General features: G+C 40.9%; 1 protein-coding gene across 1 annotated transcript in view; it reads right to left on the bottom strand.

Moving 5' to 3' along the window:
* The window catches only part of E2F3 (E2F transcription factor 3), a 74002-nt gene that overhangs the window by 13311 nt on the left and 37222 nt on the right, over nt 1-23469 (bottom strand). The window lies entirely within an intron of this gene.

The raw sequence follows: 23469 nt of genomic DNA, 5'->3' as shown, positions 1-23469 counted from the left end.
TAAACCTTGCAATCCTGAAATCATGACCTGAGGCAATATCAAGAGTCAGACGTTTAACCAACTGAGACACCAAGGCACCCCTTCATCGAAGCTTTTAATTTAACTTCACTTAAAAAATATCCACTAAGTGTCTACGGCCTGGTGACTGGGCTTAGAGAACAGAGGTAAGGCAAGACAGGTGAGAGTGTCTGTCTCCCTAGTGCGTACAGTCTAGGAGAGACAGGTAAGTGAATGTTGCATACTACCTGTACAGTGTGATGGGTGTTCAGACAGGAGTGGCACCAACTAGACACTCCATGTGGCAATGTGTCTTTTGGTTATCTTAGGGCACATTCTTCTAATGAAGAGATGCACAATTTCAAAGTAATCCCTCATGACATAGAAACTTTACCTGTTTCCTCTTATATATATATTTTTACTATGTGGCTTGCATTTGTGGCATACGTGATCTTTCTGTTGGGTAATGCTGAGCTGAAGTTCACTCTAAAGGCCTAGGAATGACATTTAGCAAATTTCTTAACTTCAACCAAAGTTGAGTGAACAAAGGCCAACCCGAGAATTCTTCTGGAATTATTGGCAAGAAAGGGTTGTGCCTTCCCAGTAAGGGTGACTTTAGCTAGAAGCCACCCGAGAATGGAGGCTCGATAGGGCCAAGTGGAGAGAGAGGGTCTGACGCTCACATTCAAAACTCTGAATCAGGTCATACGCTGGGGGCAACGGTTGGTCTTCCCCCAGACTTCTCAGTTGCATTAGGCCATAACATCTGTTTTTTACTTAAAGCTCTCTGAGCTGGGGAAATGGAAGTGTGGTGTTGCAAGTGACAGTCTGTGAAACTGGCTGAGTCAAGATGAGCCTCGCTGCCATGGGGAGCTGGCAAGCCTCATTCAAGAGTGGCAGAGGGGGTGGGTCACTTCTTGCGGCCTTCAGGAAATTACTGCTGATAGGCTTCATTTGAGGCTTGCCTAAAAGTAGAGCGGGCAAGAGCTTTGCCGTGGAGGCCTTTTGTCTCCACAGAAAGCAATCCAAGGGATACAGAGCTGTACTGTCTCCATGTGAAGGTCCCCAGAAGGAAGTCACATGGAAAAAGAGCTTGGGACTTAGAACTCTTGGGCCCCTGAATCGGGAAGTCTGTATACTCGCTCTGAATGCTCACAATGAAGAACCACCCACTGGCCAGCAGCCGCAGTGGGGTGGGCGCATATTACTTTCATCTGCCCATCCAGGCTAGTGTTCCAAATTGCTCTGAGGCAAAGAAAGACCTATGGAAGCAGTAAGGTGTAGGCTAGGGAAATTCCCAGAGATCTGTTGCTAAGAAACAGAGATCTAACTCCAAGGACCAGGACTAGGCAGGTTGTGTGACTTTGGATAGTTGATCCAACCTAATACTAGAAAGAAAATCTACTGGATCCTGAAGTCAATTCTACTGCCAGAGAATCCTGAAGTCCAGAAAGCAAAGGTCTGTGATAGCTTGGCCTCTAAGGAAATCAATCATCAAGCCAGTACGTCTACACCAAAGGAGAAATGAGCTGTGGAGGAAGGTCAGCCCCAGCAAATCCTCCTGAAGGGTAGAAACTGAAGCAGTCACATCCCTACCAAGTCTCCAAGTGCCCGGAATTCTTCTGCGGGAGACATGACATGCTTTGGGAGGTGATCACTGTGTCATTTCCCTTTCCTGAACAGACGTTTCTGGTGGGCTATCCTGTGAGTGACCGTTCCTCTGCTGTGTTGTGGGCAGGTGCTGAACTGGATTTGAGAGGAACACATAGCACTTAGTACTTGTAGGTCCCAGACCTGAGGACGGGCATACTAACTGGACTTTCTTTTGGGAAATGGCCAAATGTTTCAATCTCTGATGGAGCAGCCCTACTTCCATACTTACCTTAACAAAGGCAAGCACAAATGCTTGGTAAAAAAAAACCCAAAAAACTAGATGTGAGGTTTTAAACAGTACAGGTGGTCTCTGCTTACACCAGAGCAGAGAGAGATAACCTCTCAGTCTGTTCAATTTTGGTTTGCTCTTAGTGTAACCATCTCCCTGAACTGTGAATTATTCTGTTTATAAACAGACCTTCAATATTACATGGCCCCTGTTGGTAAAGCAACTCTTCTAGCTGGTGCTCAGTCGAGGGGCCAGCCATTTGGTCTAGGTAAGAGTAAAGGCTGGACAGGAGAGATGCTCCGTAGATTATGCACACTGCCGTCTTCCTGAGGCATTATTAAGGGTAGCTTTTATTATAAAGCAAGTATGTGCTAATTTTAGAGCCTCAGCCCAAACAAAGATGTCGTGCCTCTGTAATGAAACAGCTGTACTGTTAAATTTCTGAAAACGTATATATAAAAATAATAGGAGTAACTGTCAGGAAGCCAAGCAGTGGGCTGTGGGGGCAGCATCCATAGTTTCTGCCTGTCTGGCCCCTATTTTTTTCTTTCTTTGGGGAAGAAACTTCTCCATAGTTCTCAGATCAGGTGGTGTCTTGGTCTCTAAGCCTGATGAGCAAAAAGGCTGATATTGCTCAATATCTTAGGCTGGCCCTTCCCATCAAGGGTTCAAAGGAGAAGACTGTAATCTGGGTCCACCAATCAGTGTATTCCAGTCCCGTGGCTAATGGCCAGAGCAGGAGCATCAGCCAATGCTGGGACTTCTGTTAGAGCCTGTGGGAAAGTACTGGGCTCTTTTCACTGGGAGTTATTAGTAAGACATAAGCCTGGAGCTAACTGGAAAGTCAATCAACTTGGAAGGAAAGAGATAGAGAGAAACTGAGTCCCAGAGCCTTTAAGAGAGGTGCTAGACAGAGCCATGCCCAGAGGCAGGTCTACCCAGGACTTCCATTTGTGTGAACCAACAAATTCCCTTTCTTGGTAAAAGAAAATGGAGTTAGATCACCACCATTTGCAACCCAGAGTCCTGACAGATCTGCTAGCAGCAGCTAGAACACAAGGAACATCTGAGTACGTACGTACAATATGTCATGCATCATGTCAATCGCTTTCCGTTTCATTACGCTATCTCATTTCCATGACATCCCCAGAAGGGAGTTATTATTACTTCCTATTCTACAGGAAAAGATGGAGGTTTAGAGCACTTAAGTAACTTTCCCAAGAGCCCAGTCAGTAAATATGCCTATTCCGAAGTCCATGCCTACAACTGCCTTACAAAATGATTGTGAAAAACTGTCATGGAAAAATATTTGAAGAGTTTCATGAAACTGATGCCATCTTACTCTATGATAAACTTAAGAGTTTTATTTCATTCATCATTCTTAGGAATTTTCCTTTATACAATAAAGGAGTATGGGAATTCAAACCACACACAATGTGCATTTGAGGAAAGCAAATCTTTCTCCTACTCCTGATCCCATTCCCTTCCTCAAAGGCAAAACTGTTAAGTTCTTTTGCTATCCATTTATTTATTTATTTATTTATTTATTTATTTATTTATTTATTTATTTGAAAGAGCGTGAATGTGCATGTGCACATGCATGAGTGTGGGGGAGGGACAGAGGAGAGAGCAGACTCTTTCAGGACCTTGATATCATGACCTGAACTGAAATAGAGTCAGATGCTCAACCAACTGAGCTACCCAGGCGCCCACCCCCCCCAGCCCGTGATATCCTTCCTTTTAGACAGTCTATGGAAATATAAGTATGTATATAGGTATACACACCACTGAACCCTATAAAAAATTGTACACAAATTATAGGAAACCCCACATTACTCTAGTAACACATCTTCAAGTTTGACCTATCAGTACACAGAATGGCCTTATTTTTCATAGTTACAGAAGAGTGGATTAATTAAAACACTATGATTTGGGCAGCCCGGGTGGCTCAGCGGTTTAGGGCCGCCTTCGGCCCAGGGTGTGATTCTGGAGACCAGGGATCGAGTCCCATGTCAGGCTCCCTGCATGGAGCCTGCTTCTCCCTCTACCTGTTTCTGTGCCTCTCTCTCTCTCTCTCTCTCTCTCTCTGTGTCTCTCTCATGAATAAATAAAGAAAATCTTAAAAAAAAAAAAAACACTATGATTTGTTTACTTTTTAAAAGATTTTATTTATTGATTTATTGATTTATTGATTTATTTATGAGAGAGTGAGACAGAGCACAAGCAGCGGGGACAAGCGGGGGAGGAGGAGAGAAAGAAGCAGACTTCCCATTGACCAGGGAGCCCAAAGTGGAGCTTGATCCTAGGACCCTGGGATCATGACTGAGCTGAAGGCAGGTGCTTAACCAACTGAGCCACCCAGGTGCCCCCATGATTTGTTTACTTAACCAAACACCTCCTGGTGGACATTCAACACTCTTCTAGAAACTACAATCATTTTCCCAATTAAGCATTCATGATGGCATTTTGGGGTAGGTATAACTATACCCACATTGCACTGAGGCAGATGAGGTAAGGATTTACCTAAAGTCTGTTAATAAGTTGTAGACACGAGGATCTGAGCTCATGACTTCCCTGGACTGCTGGAACTGTCCCTCCTATGTTGCCATAGCGTCTTCCAGGGCGCCATGGCATCATTTGCCAACAGAATTTACGTATATGCTCTGGGTTTCCTCACTGGACCATGAACTCAGGTCTTAAGCACCCTTGCACATGGCATGCAATTTACTTATTTATTTTGAATGAACTAAGGAATAAATCCCAAAGTCTCTTGGTAGGTAAATCACAAAGCTCTGACATTACCAACCTGTAAGGCTGGCATGTATGTTGTAATGTATGTGTATATATACATACATACATGTGTGTGCATATATATACATATGCTGGAGATTAATCTCTACATGTTTGGAAAGATTTTCAAGAATTACAAAGGGGTACTTGCCTGGGTGGCTCGGTTGAGTGTCTGCCTCTGGCTCAGGGTGAGATCTCGGGTCCTGGGACTGAGTCCCGCACTGGGCTCCCCTTGAGGAGCCTGCTTCTCCCTCTGCTTATGTATTTGCCTCTCTCTCTGTGTCTCTCATGAATAAATAAATAAAATTTTTTTTTTAAAGAAATACAAAAGGGAAAAATTAAAGTTGTAGAAGGATATGTATAATGTGATTTTACAGTGGTAAGAAAAACTTTAAAATATAGACTTTACTATAAAGATTTCCAAGTATCCATAGAGGAAAAACATCTAGAAAGATCCACATCAAATGTTAATCTCTGAGAAGTAAAATTAAATACAGAGTAATGATTTCATGTTTATAGTTCTATAATATTTGATGGTGGGGATCCCTGGGTGGCGCAGTGGTTTGGCACCTGCCTTTGGCCCAGGGCGTGATCCTGGAGACCCAGGATCAAATCCCACATCGGGCTCCCAGTGCATGGAGCCTGCTTCTCCCTCTGCCTGTGTCTCTGTCTCTGTCTCTCTCTCTCTGTGACTATCATAAATAAATAAAAATTTTTTAAAAAAATATTTGATGGTATTTTACAACTTTAACTTCATATTAAAGTTATACCTTCTAAACTAGCAATTGCACTCTTTGGAGTATATTTGGAGAACACTTAGGTTGTTTCTAGGGTTTGTCTATTAGAAACAGCACAGCTAGTTTCTTGAATATTTTTGTATTTTTTCCATATATGTCCAACATAAATGCCCAATTTCAGGAGAAAAATTCAGTAAGTTATTGTACATTTATATAATGGAATGTTATGCAATTAATAATGATACATCTATATATGTAAGTTTAAGAGAAAAGTAGGTTTGAGTAGTAAAATTTTATTTTTGTGGGGAAATTATATGTATAGAAAGGAAGGATATCTAAGGATATGTACCAAATAGTTTAAGAGTATTAATCTTTGGGTGGTAGGATTACAGTGATTTTATTTTCTTCTTTCTTTTTTTTAAGGTTTTATTTATTCATTCATGAGAGACAGAGAGAGAGAATGAGAGAGAGAGAGAGAGAGAGAGAGAGAGGCAGAGACACAGGCAGAGGGAGAAGCAGGCTCCATGCAGGGAGCCCGACGTGGGACTCGACCCCAGGTCTCCAGGATCACACCCTGGGCTGAAGGCAGCGCTAAACCACTGAGCCACCCGGGCTGCCCTATTTTCTTCTTTCTAAATCGTTTAAGAGTGAGCGCATGTTACTTGCATAACAAGACAAAAATCACTTCCATTGGCCATTTGAGATTTGACAAAGGAAAGGTGCTGGCTTGTTTTTTAGACTGTTGAAAATCTTTCGTACTGTTCAGGTGTGGGCAGGAGTTCAAAGCAGAAATGGGATATGCTACCAGAAAGGCATCCCAGGCTCATGATGGGGAGGGAAGTGGTGTTCTTATCTACCATTCCACAGAATCACAGGAAAAAATTAAATCAAGAAAAAGGCATGGCCTGCTATAGTTTACACACTGGACCCTACCACAAACTCCCTTTACCTCAGTTAATAAAAGATCTGGGCAAGGGAAAAAACCGGGTCTATGATGTTTTGTTTCATGGCCAAAGATCAGACAGGGCTTTTGAACAGAGGAAGAAGAGAAATAGAAGATGGAAATTAAATTTAAAAAAAAAATGAGGGCCAGTTTAGGTTCATAAGTGAAATAACCCGAAGGCGAGAATCTCCAGCTTGAGACCAGACCACAGCTGAAGCTCACTTGGATCCTGGCCATTAGGTCTGTAGGTTAGGGCAGGATTTTAAGAAAGCAACACCTAGTTTCCAGTTGTAATTCACTCTGGCTAACCATTTTTAAATCCATCCAAATATTTGAGTGTTTGCTGTATACCAAGCCCTACACGGGTAGTTCACTGATTATAAAGGCAACACGGTGGTCGGTCCCTGCTATAAAAGAGGCTACAGGCAAACAAATAATGGGAAATGCATGATGAATACAGCAATGAGCTCATGGCTGGGGGCAGGAAGGCAGGACGAGGGGGCAGGATGGAGAAGATGGTGGAGGTCTGGAGGGGGTGGCGAGAGGTCGTGGTGCTTGAACCACGTCCTGGAAGGCAATGGGCTCTGTCCTGCAGAGAAGGGAGTGGGGGTCTTGAGAGGGCTGTCTAAGCATGAGCAGAAGCAGAGAGACTTGGAAGGGCCATGGTTGAGAGGTGCTGGTGGTAGTGCCCTGGGGGCAGACCACACCCTTGGTCCCTTCTGTACCATTGGGTTATTGAGCCACACTCTGTATCTCATTTTCCTTGACATGAGGTTACCTAGGATGAAGAGTTCAAAGGTCCTCCCCAGTTTTCCTCAGCCAGGAGCACGTTCAAAACCCAACAAGAGCAATGTCTCTATGAGCTATTAGGGGAGAAGCCTAATTGGAAACTGAATTATCTCCAAGAAAACTGGTAAACTGAACAGGCACACAAAAAGCCCCCACAGAGGCCTGAGGAAACAGAAGTAGTGAGTGTGCATTTTATCTTGGAGAAGATTTCCCCTTAAATCCTGCATCCCAACTGCCACCCACGGGAGAGTATAAGTCTCTCTCTTCCCTCAGATGCGCTCTTCCCCAAACCTCCCTGCCCCAGCTAAATCTCCCCACTGTCGGGCAACTCGAATGGCCCCCATGCTTGGCCACTTTTCTTCTGTTGACTTTTAAACTACAGATCTCAGGGTATCTTCACTTCACTATAACTTATGTTTGTGGGCGATTTGGGAGTCTAATCACATACATACAAATGTTTCTAAAGGAAAAGAAAGCGTAACTTCTGGAATGGAAGCCATTTACTTATAAGCTGGCGACTGCATCCCTTTCTATTGGCATTTTTGTTTGTTTATTTTTATAAAGTTGCTTTCTTTTTTTAAGATTTTATTTATTCATTCATGAGACACATAGAGGCAGAGACACAGGCAGAAGGAGAAGCAGACTCCATACAGGGAGCCCGACATGGGACTCGATCCAGGGTCTCCAGGATCACTCCCTGGGCCAAAGGCAGGGTGCTCAACCACTGGGCTACGCAGGTGTCCCGCATTTGTTTTGTTTTGTTTTGTTTTTTCATTTGTTTTGTTTTTAAGAGTAATTTGAGATGGGGTGCCTGCTGGCTCAGTTGGTAGAGCATACGGCTTTTGAACTCAGCGTCCTGAGTTCAAGCCCCATGCTGGGGCATGGAGCCTACAAAAAAGGAATAAGAACAATTTAAGACAATTTAGAAGGAAATCAATGTATATGATTTTTAAAATCCACTAGTTCAGGTAGCTTAGAATGGCTACTGCCCTAGGGGAATCAATTTTACTCATTCTCCTGGTGGTCACCTCTGCATCTCTAAGGAATAAGCTTGTGTAGCTATTTCTGGACACAACTGTCCAGATGTCCAATGATGACTATCAGCCAACCAAAAATTACCTCGCCTTGTTTACATCCATCATATCTTTTCCTCCATCATATGAAGTATTCTATAGATACATATCTATATATGTCCCTACTTTTTCTCCTACCTAAACTCTTGGACCTCTTGCTGGCTAGACAACTGATTGTTCTGCAAGCCTGTTGCAAAGCTGTCCTGTGATTTTCCACTCACTGTACAGTGTTGAAGACTGAGTGGGACATCTGTCACTCTATTTGACTGCCCAGCCTTGACCCTTCCGTCTTCTGGTTAGGAAACTCCCCACTTTATCAGTTGTGGTGGGAGGAAGAGCTGCGTTTCTACCATAGAGGCTGAAGACTCTGTGCGCTCTTTCCCAGCTGCCCCAGAACCAGGGCCAGGCCCGTTACCTACACGGGATAGGCAGACACACCCGCCCTGGAACCTGGAATCTGGGAGTTGCTCTGGCAAAGCCAGCAGGCCAGTTGGTGATGGATGCTGGAGCCCAGGAGGAATCACTAGTGTGGCTTGACATTTTGGCTGTGGTTCTGGCTACTGATCCTTCCTCGCTCTTGCCTCTTCTCTGAGCCTGGTTCTCTAATCTTCAATATCCTCCAATAAATTCCTTTTTGGCTTAAGTCAACCAGGGTTGGTTTCTGTTGCCTGTGAGAGTCAGTTTCCTGAGCCCACTTCCTGGAACACATCCGAAGAATGAAGTGATACAGTGACAACTGTAGGACTCACACTTGCCTTCTGTGCAAGAGCAGAGCTAATCTATTTATTTTGAGAAGATTTCTCAAAACCCATTCGTCTGGGGAAAAGATTCCCAGATTCTACACAAAGTCCTTCATGGGAATTCCCCTTTTACCTTTGGTTTTGTCACCTCTGAGCTTCTCCAAGGCAGACTGACGCCCTTTCTGGCCACTGCTTCCTGTGTTCTGCTTTACTGACTGCCACTCCTCCATCCTTTCTCGGTGTTCCAGAAATCTGCTGTGTTATCTTGTCCACTAAATACGCAACTCTCGTTTTCAATGACTTTTACATTAGGCTCCCTGCTCAGTGGGGAGTCGGCTTCCCCTTCTCCCTCTGTCCCTCCCCTTCCTTGTGCTCTCTCTCATTCTCTTAAATAAATAGATGATATCTTTTAAAAACAAAGAAATAAAACATTTACTATTATTCTTACAGGGTTTCAAGGCAAAGGAGATACCTGTTTGACATTGCGCCTTTCTGAACCAGAAGTGTCTACATATTTAATTCTCACTTATCAGCAGGTGATACCAACTACTCACCATATGTAAGGCACCATGCTAGGCACCTCCATGATAAAGGCAAAGGCTCCTTTCTATCTCAGTTTCTACCCCAATAATTGATTATTGATTATAAAAAAGCAAAAAACTTCTGAAAACCTTCTACAGATTAATTGTGTATCTATGCTAGATTTTTAAAAAAATATTTATTTTTAAAGATTTTCTTTATTTATTCATGAGAAACACAGAGAGTCAGAGAGAGAGAGAGAGAGAGAGAGAGAGAGAGAGAATGGCAGAGACAGGAGAAGCAGGCTCCATGCAGGGAGCCCGATGTGGGACTTGATCCTGGGACTCTGGGATCACGCCCCAAGCCGAAGGCAGTCGCTCAACCACTGAGCCACCCAGGTGTCTCTTATCTATGCCAAATTAAGACTAAATGAGTAATAAGAAGATTATGAGAAGGGTCTAGTTAATAAATTAAATAGACTTAATGCTGTGCAAGGGAAGCAAGGGAAAATAAGTAATATTTTTAATAATGAGAAATATCGTGATGACTTTTTTATCATAACCTTTGTGGTCTCTCAGACAGAGGGGGCAAAAAGGTTTTTAACCACCACCCCCCCCCACCAACACAATGCTCAAGTTTTATTATTCCCTTTGAAGTCTATATTTTACATGCTTTTCCAGGAAAAGCATGGGGCACCTGGGTGGCTGAATGGTTGAGCCTGAGCCAAAGGCTCAGCTCATGATCCTGGGGTCCTGGGATGGAGCTCCCCCATCGGGCTCCCTGTAGGGAGCCTGTTTCTCCTCTGCCTGAGTCTCTGCCTCTCTCTCTGTGTCTCTCATGAATAAATAAATAAAATCTTAAAAAAACACCCAAAACCAAAAAACAAAACCACTAACTGAAAAGAAAGTGTTAAATTTAGTCATATTACCAAATTCCTAATGTGTTTTCCTGTAAGTTACTGCTAACCTTAAATATGTAGTTACCGCCCATAAAAGAGTATTTAAGAACTCCTCTCTTCTGACAGCTCAATTTCCAGCTTGGAGGTTGACAAAAAGGACTTAAACTAGATTTAGCGATGGGCAGTTACAAAGCATAGGCTCTGCCGCTCAGATGTCTCCCTGCAACGGCGTGCTTGAATCTCCCACTGGAATACTATTCAGTGTATCTCAATGTTCCTTTCCAATGCCTAGTTTTTGGTCTTAGGATTTTACCTCCCTTCAACACCAACAGAATAAATCAGGAGTTGATGTTTTTTGTAGAAGGCCAACTGGTAAGAATTTCAGATCTTGTGGGACAGAGCCCTGTTGGAGTTCCCTTCACTGTTCTACTGCAGCGGAAAAGTAGACATATTACATAAATAAATGGGCTTTGCTGTATTCCAATAAAACTTATTTACAAAATAAGCCGGGGGCCAGATTTGGCCCATGGGCCACAGTCTGTGGACTCATGAGATAAAGCATTATCCTCCTACAATCTGATTTATGTTTTTATTAAAGGATATTTATGTTACTCATACCATATACTGAAATTTTATGAAGAAAGCCAATCATCCTTTGGGGTAATGGAATTTTGTCTCTGTCATGCTTTGTATTATATGTGAGGACTACAAAGAAGTACTAAAAATACAAGCAAATTTAAGTGATCCTTTTGAATAGCTGAACCTCATCTCATCCATAGAAAATAACAATTAAACACGAAGATACTCTTTTTCTATGTCCTCAATCTCTATATTTAAAGAGATAATATAGATGCAACGAAGAGCCATAAACAAATTCAAACTATGGGTTTGACAGATCAATTTTTAGAGAATATTAATTTAACTGCTTCATGACTTGTATAAAAAAAATCTTCTCTCAGCAAACTTTCTCCTATTGAGTTATTACAGAAACATCAGTGTAGCTGTTTTGAATTTCAATGACTTCAAAATATAGTTGCTAAAATGGCTTGCAGCACAGTGTGAGCACCTTAAATCTCAGAAAAAGAGCATGTGTTTAATGACTACTAGGCACTTGGTCCTGGTGGACAGTTTCACAAACTGTCCCCTGACACAGAAGCATGATAAATGGACTCCAAGAAGTAAGAACACTTTTGGAAGATTTATGAACCTAAGAACTAATTGAAGAACTTTTTCTTAAAGTAGTAAAGTGCTGCTTTAAGAAATACAAAGAACAGAAAACAGACACTTGGTAGTCTCGCATCACGTCAGGAATATCTAATACTTGTACAACTGACTTGAAGAGCAAAGAGTACTACTTTCCCACTCACTCAATTTTTCATTTAGTGGCAAACCTGATTCCTATTTCTGAGAGTTGGGGAGTTTCTGGGTTCTATCTCTCCCTGAGTTGAAAAGATGGAATGGAAAGTCGAGGGAGGTCAAAGTAGGTTGAATTTGGATGGAGCCCTGAAGGGAGAGCACTGGTCAGAGAGAGTCTTTGAAATCTGCAGAAGGTCCTTCTTGAGAATCCAGCAGAATTCAGTGTATATGTATGAGGAAACTACCGTAGGCCACCTGATAAAAAAGAGAGTGCCTAGAGTTCCCATAGGATTCAGAATTACAAAATTGTAGGTACACTGTTCCTATAATTGTTCCTAGCAGACAGACTGGGGAAAAAAACACCAAAAAAACCAAACCAAATAAAAAAGCAGCCTCATAACTCAGAGGCATGGGTAGAGTACTCAGAATGGTGTTGGTGCATTGGCAAGGCAAAATTAGCCCTAGAATAAATACTGCTCTGGTCCCATCCTACAAAGCAAAAACTGAAAGATCAAATTGTTTCTAAGAAACCTAATGGCATCTCAGAGCATAACTGAAGAATATTTACAGAAATACAAAAATGTCCAGCACCCAATAATGACTATCATTCAACCAAAGATTACCTGGCTTCGAAGGAAGCATGAAAATATGACCCAGACTCAGGAGAAAAATCAATCAAAACTGACATAATACTAATAACATTAGTATTATGTAATACTGTACATACTACATACTAATTCTACGAACCTAATTCTATGAACAATTAGAATTAGTTGACAAAGACATAGAAAAAAGTTAAAAGTTAATGTGACTGTATTCCACATGTTCAAAAAGTTGAGGCATTATCAATGATTTAAACCTACAGATTCAATGAATCTCAAACACAAGAAAACATAAAAACTGTAACAAGGCACATCACAGTCAAATTGCTCATAATCAGTGATGAAGAGAAAAAAATCTCAAAAGTTAGTGGGGGTGAGTGGAGGAATAGGTTACAGAAAAACAAAAACAAGAATTCTCATTGGTAACAATGTAGCCAGAAGACAGTGTAGCAGCATCTTTTTAAAAGTGAAAGAAACTGTCAAGCTAGAATTCCATACCTAACAAAAATATCTTTCAAAATCCAAAGGCAAATACTTTTCCAGTTATAGAAAAGCTTAAGGATTTTTTTAAATCCAGTGGATTCATAGTGAGAGAAATATTAAAGGAAGACCTTCAAGCAGAAGGAAATGATGCCAGCTGGAAATATGGATCTATATGAAGAAATCATATCACAAATGGTAACTACATGGTACATATGTGACTTACTCTTCCCCTTATATTTAAATCTCTATATAAGACAATTAACTAAGCAAAACCAGTAAATTATATTATGGGATTTATACCATATGTGTAAGTAAAATGCAAGACAATACTAGTATAAAGGCCAGAAGGGGACTAATGGAACTATATTATCATAAGGTAAGTGGTATAATCTTAAGCATACCTAAAGAATGAATAGGGCGAGTACAAAGAGCCAAGAATAACCAAGACAATTTTGAAGAAATTAAGAACAAGGCAGAGACTTGCACTACTGGATATCCAGACTTGTACTGTAAAATTATAGTAATTAATAAGAGGTGTATTGGCACAGGGATAGGCAAACAGACCAAGAGAACAGAATAGAAAATCCAGAAACAATTCCACACATACATGGAAATATCATTTATTGCAAATGAGGCACTGCAGATTGCTGGAAAGGATGTCTATTTTTTGTTTATGTGGTTTTTTTTAAAATTGAAGTATAGTTGACACATACCACAACATTAGTTTCAGGTGTACAGAATAGTGATTCAACAACCCTTTACATTCTGCTATGCTCACCACAAGTGTAGCTACCAAAGGATGATTATTTAACAAATGGTACCAGGACAACTGCTTATCTGAGAAGAAAAAAAAAAATCTGGATCCCTACTTCAAACCACATACAAAATTCAATCGCAAATCTAAATGAAGGGACTAAATCCTACAGCTATGAGAAGAAACAAAAGAAATATTTGGCTTTAGTTTTTTTCCTAAGAAAGAAACGCACAAATCATACATGTGAAAAACTACATTAAAATTAACTCTAGGGCAGCCCCAGTGGCTCAGCGGTTTAGTGCTGGCTTCAGCCTAGGGTGTGATCCTGGAGACCCAGGATCGAGTCCCATGTCAGGCTCCCTCATGGAGCCTGCTTCTCCCTCTGCCTGTGTCTCTGCCTCTCTCTTTCTCTCTCTCTCTGTCTCTAATGAATAAATAAATAAAAAATATTTAAAAAAATTAACTCTAGTCATCAAAAGACCACAATAAAGTCAAGCCACTGGTCAGGAGAAGATATGCACAATGCACATAATGCCCTAAAAATTATTATCTGAGAAAGATAAAAGAATTAGTAGAAACTGGTAAGAAAGGGGAAGGGAATAAAACTCGAGAAAAAAGTGTAGGAACAGGTGATTCCCAGAAGTCAGTACTAAATAGTCAGATTATTAAAATATATCATTTGGGAAATGTAAATTAAAAAGAAAGGATCTTTTTACTCACCAGGGGGCAAAAATTGTGAAGTCTGAAAATACCAGCTGTTGCAAACATGCAAAATTGTTACACCTTCCTAGTGGGTGGGGGATAATGGGTGCACACCCGTTGGATGAAAGTTTTATCCATACTTAATGAAAACCATCATCAGTATGAACTCTTGCACATTTGGAGGTATGAACTAGAATTTGTACCAGGCTATAGCTATCAACTTGGATAAATCATACATATTCTGAGTAAAAAAAAAAAAAAAAAGAAAAAAAAAACCTACCACAGAATGGACATGGTACCCTTACATAAAATTTTAAAACGTTAAAAACCTTATTAAATAGCATTAGGGAAATACATATGCGGTATGAGTATACACACATAAGACATGGGTAGAAAAGTATGAGAAACACAGAAAATAGAGAAGAAAAAGAGAAAAAGCAATTGGGGAGGGAAACAAGAATCTTCAACTGCATTGTTGATGTATTATATGGTGCTATTCTTTCTACCTTTTGTATCTGAAATATAATAGAATTTTAAAAATTCAAAATGAGAAGGAGTCAGCTGGCAAGGGAGAAGTATGGGTATGTGACCAACCACCTGGAGCAAAATCTGGCAATATTATTAATATTTTAAACAGGCATGTCCTTTTGATCCCACAATGGTACTTCTGGAAATCAATTTATCCTAGAGAAATACTACAAAAATATACACAGGGAGGCATGTACAGGAAGTTTGTAACAACATTATATTTAACAGAGGAAGTTAAAAAAAAAAAAAACAAAACCCTAAATGTCTGTTGTCCATTAACAGGGGGATAGTTAAGTAAACCATTCTGCCATATACCCGCATTGGAGAACATTATGTAGCTCCTCTATTCTATGGTGGGGTCCATCTTTAGCTTTATCTAGTAAGAAAAAAAGTAAGCCAGAACAGAATTTGCAGTAGGATTTCCTATGTAAAAACAAACCCAGAGAAGGCCTGGAAGGAAGCTGGTCAGTGAGGAGGGAAGTGAAGAGTAGAGGAAGTCAGAACCGTCTACTGATGAAAGGTATGCAAAAATACAGTATCTCTGTTGTTCATGTTAAACTGATGAAACCAGAATATAAACAAAGGGAGGGGCATCGGGGGGCTCAGTCTGTTGTGGCCAATTCTTGATTTCCGCTCAGGTCATGATGTCAGGGTGGGGAGATCAAGCCCTGCGTCAGGCTCTGTGATCAGTGGAGAGTCTGCTTGAGATTCTCTCTCTCTCTCTGCCCCTCCTCCTACTTGTGTGCTCTCTCTCTCTTTCGAACAAATAAATAATTACAAAAAGCAAAGGAATATAAACAAAGGAAACACATGTTAAAAACACAATAACAGCCCAAGCACCAAAGAAATTATGAGAAATCCGAGGAACCAGAAGTTAAAGGTAGGGACAGTGGGGGCCAGCCACGCCAGGAGAAGTCCTGAGATGGGGGGTTCTGTGGGCCAGGGCATGGAGGTTCTTCAGGAGAACGATAAAGGACAAAGTTCAGTGAATGAATGGATGGATGACAAGAAGGAAGGAAGGAATGGGGGTGGGAACCTTTGGATTTTAGAATTAGTGGCCATTTCTTATAATTATCACTTCTCTACACTTTCCTATAGTTCCCAAATTTTTAGAAAGGAAACTAAAATTTATCCAGTGCCTACTGTGTCCTTTCATAGATGGTTGACCCTTGAACACAGGGGTTGGGGCACTGACCCCTTGAGCAGTCAAAAATTGCATATAACATCCAACTCCCCCAAATTTAACTACTAATAACCTACTATTGACTGGAAGCCTTACTGACAACATAAACAGTTAATACATATTTTGTATAACATGTGTATTATATATTAGACTCTGACAATAAAGTATGCTACCGAAAAGAAAAAAATCACAAGGAAAATACATTTAATAGTACCATACTGTATTTACTGAAAAAAATCTGCATATAAGTGGACCTACACAAGGTCAACTGCAGATTATTTTAATTACGGAAAAGTGGGTCCCATAACAAACCTTTAACTTGTTAAGATGAAAATTTCTCTGCATTTAAAAAGATCAATGTATAGGGGAAGGGGATTAAAAGGCATAAACTCCCAGTTACAAAATATGTAAGTCCTGGGGATGAAAAGTTGTGATGGAACAAAAATTAATATATACATAGTGACATCAATCCTCAGATACCCTGACTATTCAGAAGCAGTATTTCACGTATGTCAGTAACAGGAGGAATGCAGAATAGTCTCTTCATCTAACGATATGAGTGATAGTTGGTTTTCACAGGTGGTGTTCCTGGGATGAATGAGTCCCCATCAATAATCCCTGTGCATTCATTCCTCTCACTGGGCCTCTTCCTAGCTAGATTACTGAAGAGCAAACAACCAGAAAATAGGACTTAGACCCCAATTCACACAATCTGCAATGTGGTATGTAAAGGATTAAGCAACTCTGGAGGTGGGTACATCACCCTAAAACACCCAGAATGGGGTAGATGCTAGACCCCTCCATTATCCTTTGGTTTTTTCCCAATAATTTCCAGACAAGCATCCTGGAATCCTGTTTCTGGGAAAAGAATATTCATAAAGCATTATTCACACATATAAGCAAATTTTGCCCCTTTGCCATGACAGGGTTTTACCAACAGGTCGATGACCTATTTATGAGAAATCTCCTAGAGTTTAAAGGATCAAATGGAATCCTGGGGCAGGTGAGTAAAGTTACACTGAAAAGACATGGATTGGCCCTAAGATGAGAATTCAACTTTCATAAAATCAACAATCACCAGGGAACAGAAATTTACCTCCAAACCACCCATGAACTTCCTGAGGCTGAGGAAACAGAGAAACGGTCTAGGAGGGGGTTCAGAGAGGAGCCAGACCAGGCTGGGAGGACAGGCAGGACTTCAGTCCTGTGCTAGCAGGTACTGCTTCTGCTTTACCTGGAGAACACAAGGATGGATCCTCTTGATTTACAGGGCAGACCAACATTGCCATCGAAACAGAAAAAGTACAACTCTTTGGAAGGAGTCACATCCTCCACTTACATCCTGCAATTTTATGACTCCCCAGGTTCTGATACATGAATCAGACATTAGCTCCCTGTTGGAATAACTGGGCCAACATTCTAATAGAGATCATGACTTGGGAGCCTGTGACTTACTCACTAAAGGTTCAGAACAAGGTCTTAGCTTTTTTCTACTTCATAATGAGACACAACCTATGAAGCAAAGAAGAAAAATCAGGCCAGAAAGGTCTAGGGCAGTGATTGCTACTGAACTGTGTTTGAAATTGTGTTCCTTTTCCAAATGCACAGAAGATCTTGAAAACGTCCCAGGAATAAATGTAGGATGGAGTAGTGGTGGTACAATAGCTTTGAAGATACACAAAGTTGGTAATACCAAATTAAATGAACATGTGGACAAAGAAAATGTTTTTTAAACTAGTTTTGAAAAAAAAAAAAAAAAGCTAGGCTAGTGTTATATAGGAAAGGGATGATAATGCTAACCTTTATTAATAAAAAAAATTAGTAACAGGGGCACCAGGATGGACCAGTCAGTTTAGCGTCTAACTCTTGGTTTCAGCTGGGATCACGATCTCAGGGTCATGGGATCAAGCACCACATCGGGCTCCATGCTCCGCAGGGAGTCTACTTGGGATTCTCTCTCTCTCTCTCTCTCCCTCTGTCCCCCCACCCCCTGCTCATGCTCTCTCTAAAATAAATAAATCTTAAAAAAAATCAATAACAAACTATAAAATTTATCAAGGACCTGAGTCTATCTAGCAGCTCCATGATTACAGGAAAAGCAACGTTTATCTGAATGGGTCTGAAGCTCAAGTGGAGCCAATGAGGCTCTCTCAGGGGACACGAATGAATAGCATGTCCAGTTAGGTGGCCACTCTGATGGCCTGACTCCTTTTCTACGGGCAGATTTTTTTTTTCCTTGCTTATTGACCCCTTCCTACTCTAGCCTATATACTTTAGGATAATTCCAGGCATCAGATGTTACCTCAACTGATATATAGATTTTTTTTTATTAAAGATTTTATTTATTCATGAGAGACAGAGAAAGAAAGGGAAAGAGAGAGAAGCAGAGACACAGGCAGAGGGAGAAGCAGGCGCCTTGCAGGGAGCCCAACATGGGACTCGACTCCGGGACTCCAGAATCATGCCCTGGGCCAAAGGCAGGCACTAAACTGCTGAGCCACCCAGGCGTCCCTCAACTGATACTATTAACTGGGAAACTAAAGAGAGCTCTAAGGATCTCAAAAAGTACTCCACTGGAACCTGACACTTTGGAGAACAATTTCTCCCTAATCTATACTTATTTCCAGATGTAGGCAAGGGGTGGGGGTTGCACCAAGGAGAAACCCTCTCATCTCTGAAGCCCCACATACATCATACATCCTCCCACTGTCTCTCCTCCCGCTGGTTCTCAACCTGAAAGCTCACCTGTGTGCAAAATTGCGTTCATAAACCTGAAATGCATTGCCTTCTTGATGAATGACCCTCAGTGAATCTCAGGCTTTACAGGAGGTCTCACCTGAGAATTCATGTAGAGTTTCCTATTGCCGGTGTTAACTTTTTTGCAGTTAGTTATTATGAATGCAAAATATCTGCTTACTAAAAAAATAAATGCTTATCTATGTGATAAATAAAGTTTCAAGATCTCTATGGATCATTTGAAGTTTACATATCTGAGAACATTAACTTTATAAAATAAAATTAAGCAATCCAAAAAAAAAACCTTGGTAGTTTTATTAATCACATGATTAATAAGTCTTATAATTTACCTTGACACTTTTCTTAACTAAGGGACTGACAATCTTTTACAAAATCTATTTCTATTTGTACTCATACAATGATTGCTCACTAGGATGCACACACGTGTAGGCAGTGACTTCACAAAAATCAGAGAGGAAAAGAGGGCTGTTTGAATCACATTCCAATTTAGGAGAATGTTCTTCATGATGATATTCTCAGAGTGGTTTATAAAGGTGAATAAAATAAGACACTACAGGAACAGATACATTAAAATGAGTGTTATTTCCATCATATTATATAATTCTGTCAGTTTGCAAAATGTAACTTAAAAAAAATTTTTTTTAAACTGTAAGATTGTGGAGAAATGGCAAGAAACCTTGGCCAAGATACAGAGCCTTCCTGGGCCGTGGCTTCCTCATTGTACAAAGTGTACAGAAGACTAGAAATATCCCTAAGAGTCTCTGGAAGCCTCACCCACCTATAAAGTTCACCTCTTTTGTCCACCTGTGCTCACCATTTCTGAGCAAGATTCCTTGCCCCCGTGTGTATCGACAAGAACCTGGGAAGCGTTCAATTCACCAGAAATTTCTACTTGACTATAGTTATCAACATAAGGTTAGAGAAATCTACTTTGAAAACCATCGTAGAATCTTATTTATTTATTTATTTATTTATTTATTTATTTATTTATTTATTTTCCATCGTAGAATCTTAAGGGAAAATGTAATACTTGAGGTCTCTTAATTTGTGACTTAGTTTGTAGAGGAAACATGTACAGCAGGGCTCAATTAATAAAATCACAGGCTTCTAGGAGGGACTATAACTGCTGCTGTGGACAAAACAGTATCTGATGCCAAAAAGGTGCGAAAAGGTCTAACAAGGACCAGAGCTTAGATAACAGAAGCTTCTGGGGTGGGGGGGATCAAAAGTTTCCACAAAGGGTTTGAATCAATTTGTTAAATGCATCAAAGCAGAGTTGGTGGGATGGCCCAATATTGCCCTCCCTCCCCCCAAGTCCTCATCACTTGCCCTGCAGTTATAACAAAATCAGCAAGGCTATTATGATGAAATGCAGAGGATACAGAGAAAAGCTTGCTCAACATGGGTTCTTTCGGAAGATGAGAAAGTCACCCAAAATGGAGGTGATCTGAGTTTCAAGCAAGTTGCTATTTCAACTACAAATGTCTTGTTTGGATTGCATTTGCCATTTTCAGGACCACCTCCTCACATGCAGTGGTATCTGCTCCTGGTCACACTCCTTGTTGTGACAACCCAAATCACTTTAAAACAAGTGTACAAGTCCTGGTTCTGGAGCTGGGAGACACATGGGAATTCAGTAGGAAATTGTGAGGGGCAACTGGGTGGCTCAGCGGTTGAGTGTTGGCCTTTGGGCTCAGGGTGTGACCCCAGGGTCCTGGGATTGAGTCCACATCCAGCTCCCCATAGGGAGCCTGCTTCTCCCTCTCCCTAGGTCTCTGCCTCTCTGAGTGTCTCTCATGAGTAAATAAATAAAATCTTAAGAAAAGAAAAGAAAAGAAAAGAAAAGAAAAGAAAAGAAAAAAGAAAAGAAAAGTCTGATGCCTTGGGTCCCACCCTTGAGAGACTGGTTTTCGTATACCGGTGTGGTCTGGGTGGCAGGATTTTTCAAAGCTGCCCAGCTGATTCTCATGTCCAGCAGAGTTTCAGAACCGCAGCTCTAAGCTGAGTCCTGGTTGGCAATTACAGCTGTTTATGGCAAGTCTGCCTTAACCTGCCAAATATAAGCATAATTATGGTGTGGCTAACAGTCATCAGAGGTAAATATGGATTCTGTTAGGATATCAAATTATTTTTAAAGGCAGAGGGGCAAAGGACGACAAGGAACAATGATGCTTTTGTAGAGGTAAGACAAGTCTTCAATGCTACAAAACTTCCTAGCATATTATAGGAACCAGTTTTGCTGGTTTTTTATTATAGAACAAAGGGAATCACTGACCCAATCGCAGGATTTTGGATGTAAGATGTTCTAGTCCAAAGCCTAAGGGGGATAGCTTTGTGACTTCTGGAAAAATCCAGGGAAGTTTTCTACTCTAAGAATACCATGTCGGAGAACAAGACGTTGTTTAGTGCTGGTGTTTGCGTTTCCATATCAAGAAGGGCCCAACCCCATCTACCATCTACCAGGAAAGCAGCATGATAGGGCTGTAGGTTCCCACCAAGATTAAATATAACTTGGAAGGCCATGGGTCTCAAACTTGGGCAAGCTCAGAATCACCTGGTGGGCTTACTACTCGCAGATTATCAGGCGCCACCACATAGGCTCTGTGATTGTATGTGGAGGATGGGAATGTGCTTTTCTGACAAGTTCCTAGGTGATGCTGAGGCTGCTGGTCTGAGGACCACACTTTGAGAATCCATTTTAAGGGCTCACAAGTGGTGTGATTCTTGAGTGGTATCAAGAAATAGTTCTGTCCTGCTTCAGGCTTTGTGAGTAAGATACATGGTCTTAGGATAAATCTTGAGATGCCAGGAGGCAAAATTTTATCATCCCCCCAGAGAGGAACAGATGGGTTCAGTTAACTTCATTCATTCAACTCACGAGGAAACGTCACCTTTGGGGTAGAAAATGGAAGAGGTGCCTTAAGAGAAGGATCTAAACATTCTCTCGACAAAATGTTCACCTATGATTTGTTTCACAAGGGAGTCATGGCTATTTTTATTTTTCACTAATAAAATGTTTTATTCTATAATGTGGCACTTTAGGGGAGGCAAAGGTAGGCTTTTTTTAAACTCAGGGATTGGCGCAACTGAGATAACTGGGAAAAATAATGTTGAATCCATATGTTACAGAATAGAGGGTAAGCCTCAAATGGTGTAAATATTTAAATGTAAAAAAATACCCACAAATTCTGCAAAAAAAGGGGAGGGGTCAACTTCTGTATGTTGTATGTTGAAGGGTCATAGTGGAGTATGCCTTCTAACTTACTCCGAGTCTGGAAGACAAAAAAGAAAAAAATGGAAAAACTCTGCTACATGAATATCACTGCCTATACGGGACACACAAAACTCCAAAGACTAAGAAAAGGACTAATTGAGAACAATGTCTGGGAATCGTAACATGGACTTAGAGCTAATTAAGCTCCCTATTATATAAAGAGTCTTATAGATCAATAAGAATAAGATCAACAAACCAATAGAAGAATAAGTACAGGAACATACAGTCCACACACACACACACGGCCTCTAAACCTAACAGATGTCCAACCTCACACTTACAAAAAAGCATGCACACTCAAACCGTATCAATATTCTACTTTGCATATCAGATTGACTAAAAACCAAAAGGGTGATGACTCCTTTTGTTGGTGAAGCTCTCCTAAGTTGTTGGTAGGAGGGCAAAAATGCAACAGTCCTAAGAAAGGGCAATCACCACCACCACAAATTCATTCGCACATATCCTCTGGCCAGAATTCCAACCCATACCATACAGGTACACTTGCCCCTGTAGAAACTGAGAAACGTGCCACTTTGTTCGTAACAGCTGAAGGTTGGGGACGCCTGGGTGGCTCAGTGGTTAAGCGTCTGCCTTTGGCCCAGAGCGTGATCTCGGAGTTCAGGGATCGAGTTCCACATTGGGCTCCCTGCATGGAGCCTGCTTCTCCCTCTGCCTGTGTGTCTCTGCCTCTCTCTCTGTGTCTCGCATAAATAAATAAATAAATAAATAAATAAATACATACATACATACATACATACATACATAAAATCTTAAAAAATAAAAACAAAAAGAGGGCTGAAAGTTGAAAGAATCCAGGAGTCTATTCACAGGAGATTGATCGATAACTATGGTACATCCATACACTGGAAGATAAAAAATACCAGGCAGTTCTGTATGTTCTGGAAAGCTCATTAAAGAGTATCACTAAATGTAGGAAGGAGGTAGAGAATAACATATAGATATCTTTTCTAAGAAAGTGAAAAATATTTAATTTCTTGAATTTGCATCAACAGTGGAAGAATTCACAACAAACTAGGGAAATGAACTGTAAAATGCACAGGAGGACAGTGTGGTGGTGGTGGTGGTGGTGGTGGTGGTGGTAGGGAGACCAGGTTTGAGAGCACGATTTTCATGTGTACCTTCTTACACAGTTCCTTTATAAAGCTATTAAAAATCAAATTGTTATATAATCAACAAGAAAACTTTGGTATATGTGAACATATTTTTTCTTTACATGCTTTCAGCACAATTCAAAGCCAAGTGTACACGTGTGTGCACGCACGCACACACATCCCTAAGTACTTAGGAAATACCAGTCAAGTGATAGGGCTTGGCCAAAGTTATTGACCTCCAGGAGGCCAGACATCGGATGGCAAAGTCCACTTTGTATGCAAGGGCTTTTCAGAACAGCATTTACTAGGGCCTCAGAAGATGAAAGAAGCCAGGCTTTTAGTTTTTACTG

Source organism: Canis lupus, chromosome 35, assembly GCF_011100685.1.
Source record: "Canis lupus familiaris isolate Mischka breed German Shepherd chromosome 35, alternate assembly UU_Cfam_GSD_1.0, whole genome shotgun sequence".
Taxonomy (NCBI): Eukaryota; Metazoa; Chordata; class Mammalia; order Carnivora; family Canidae; genus Canis; species Canis lupus.
This window is presented reverse-complemented; position numbering and strand designations above follow the sequence as displayed.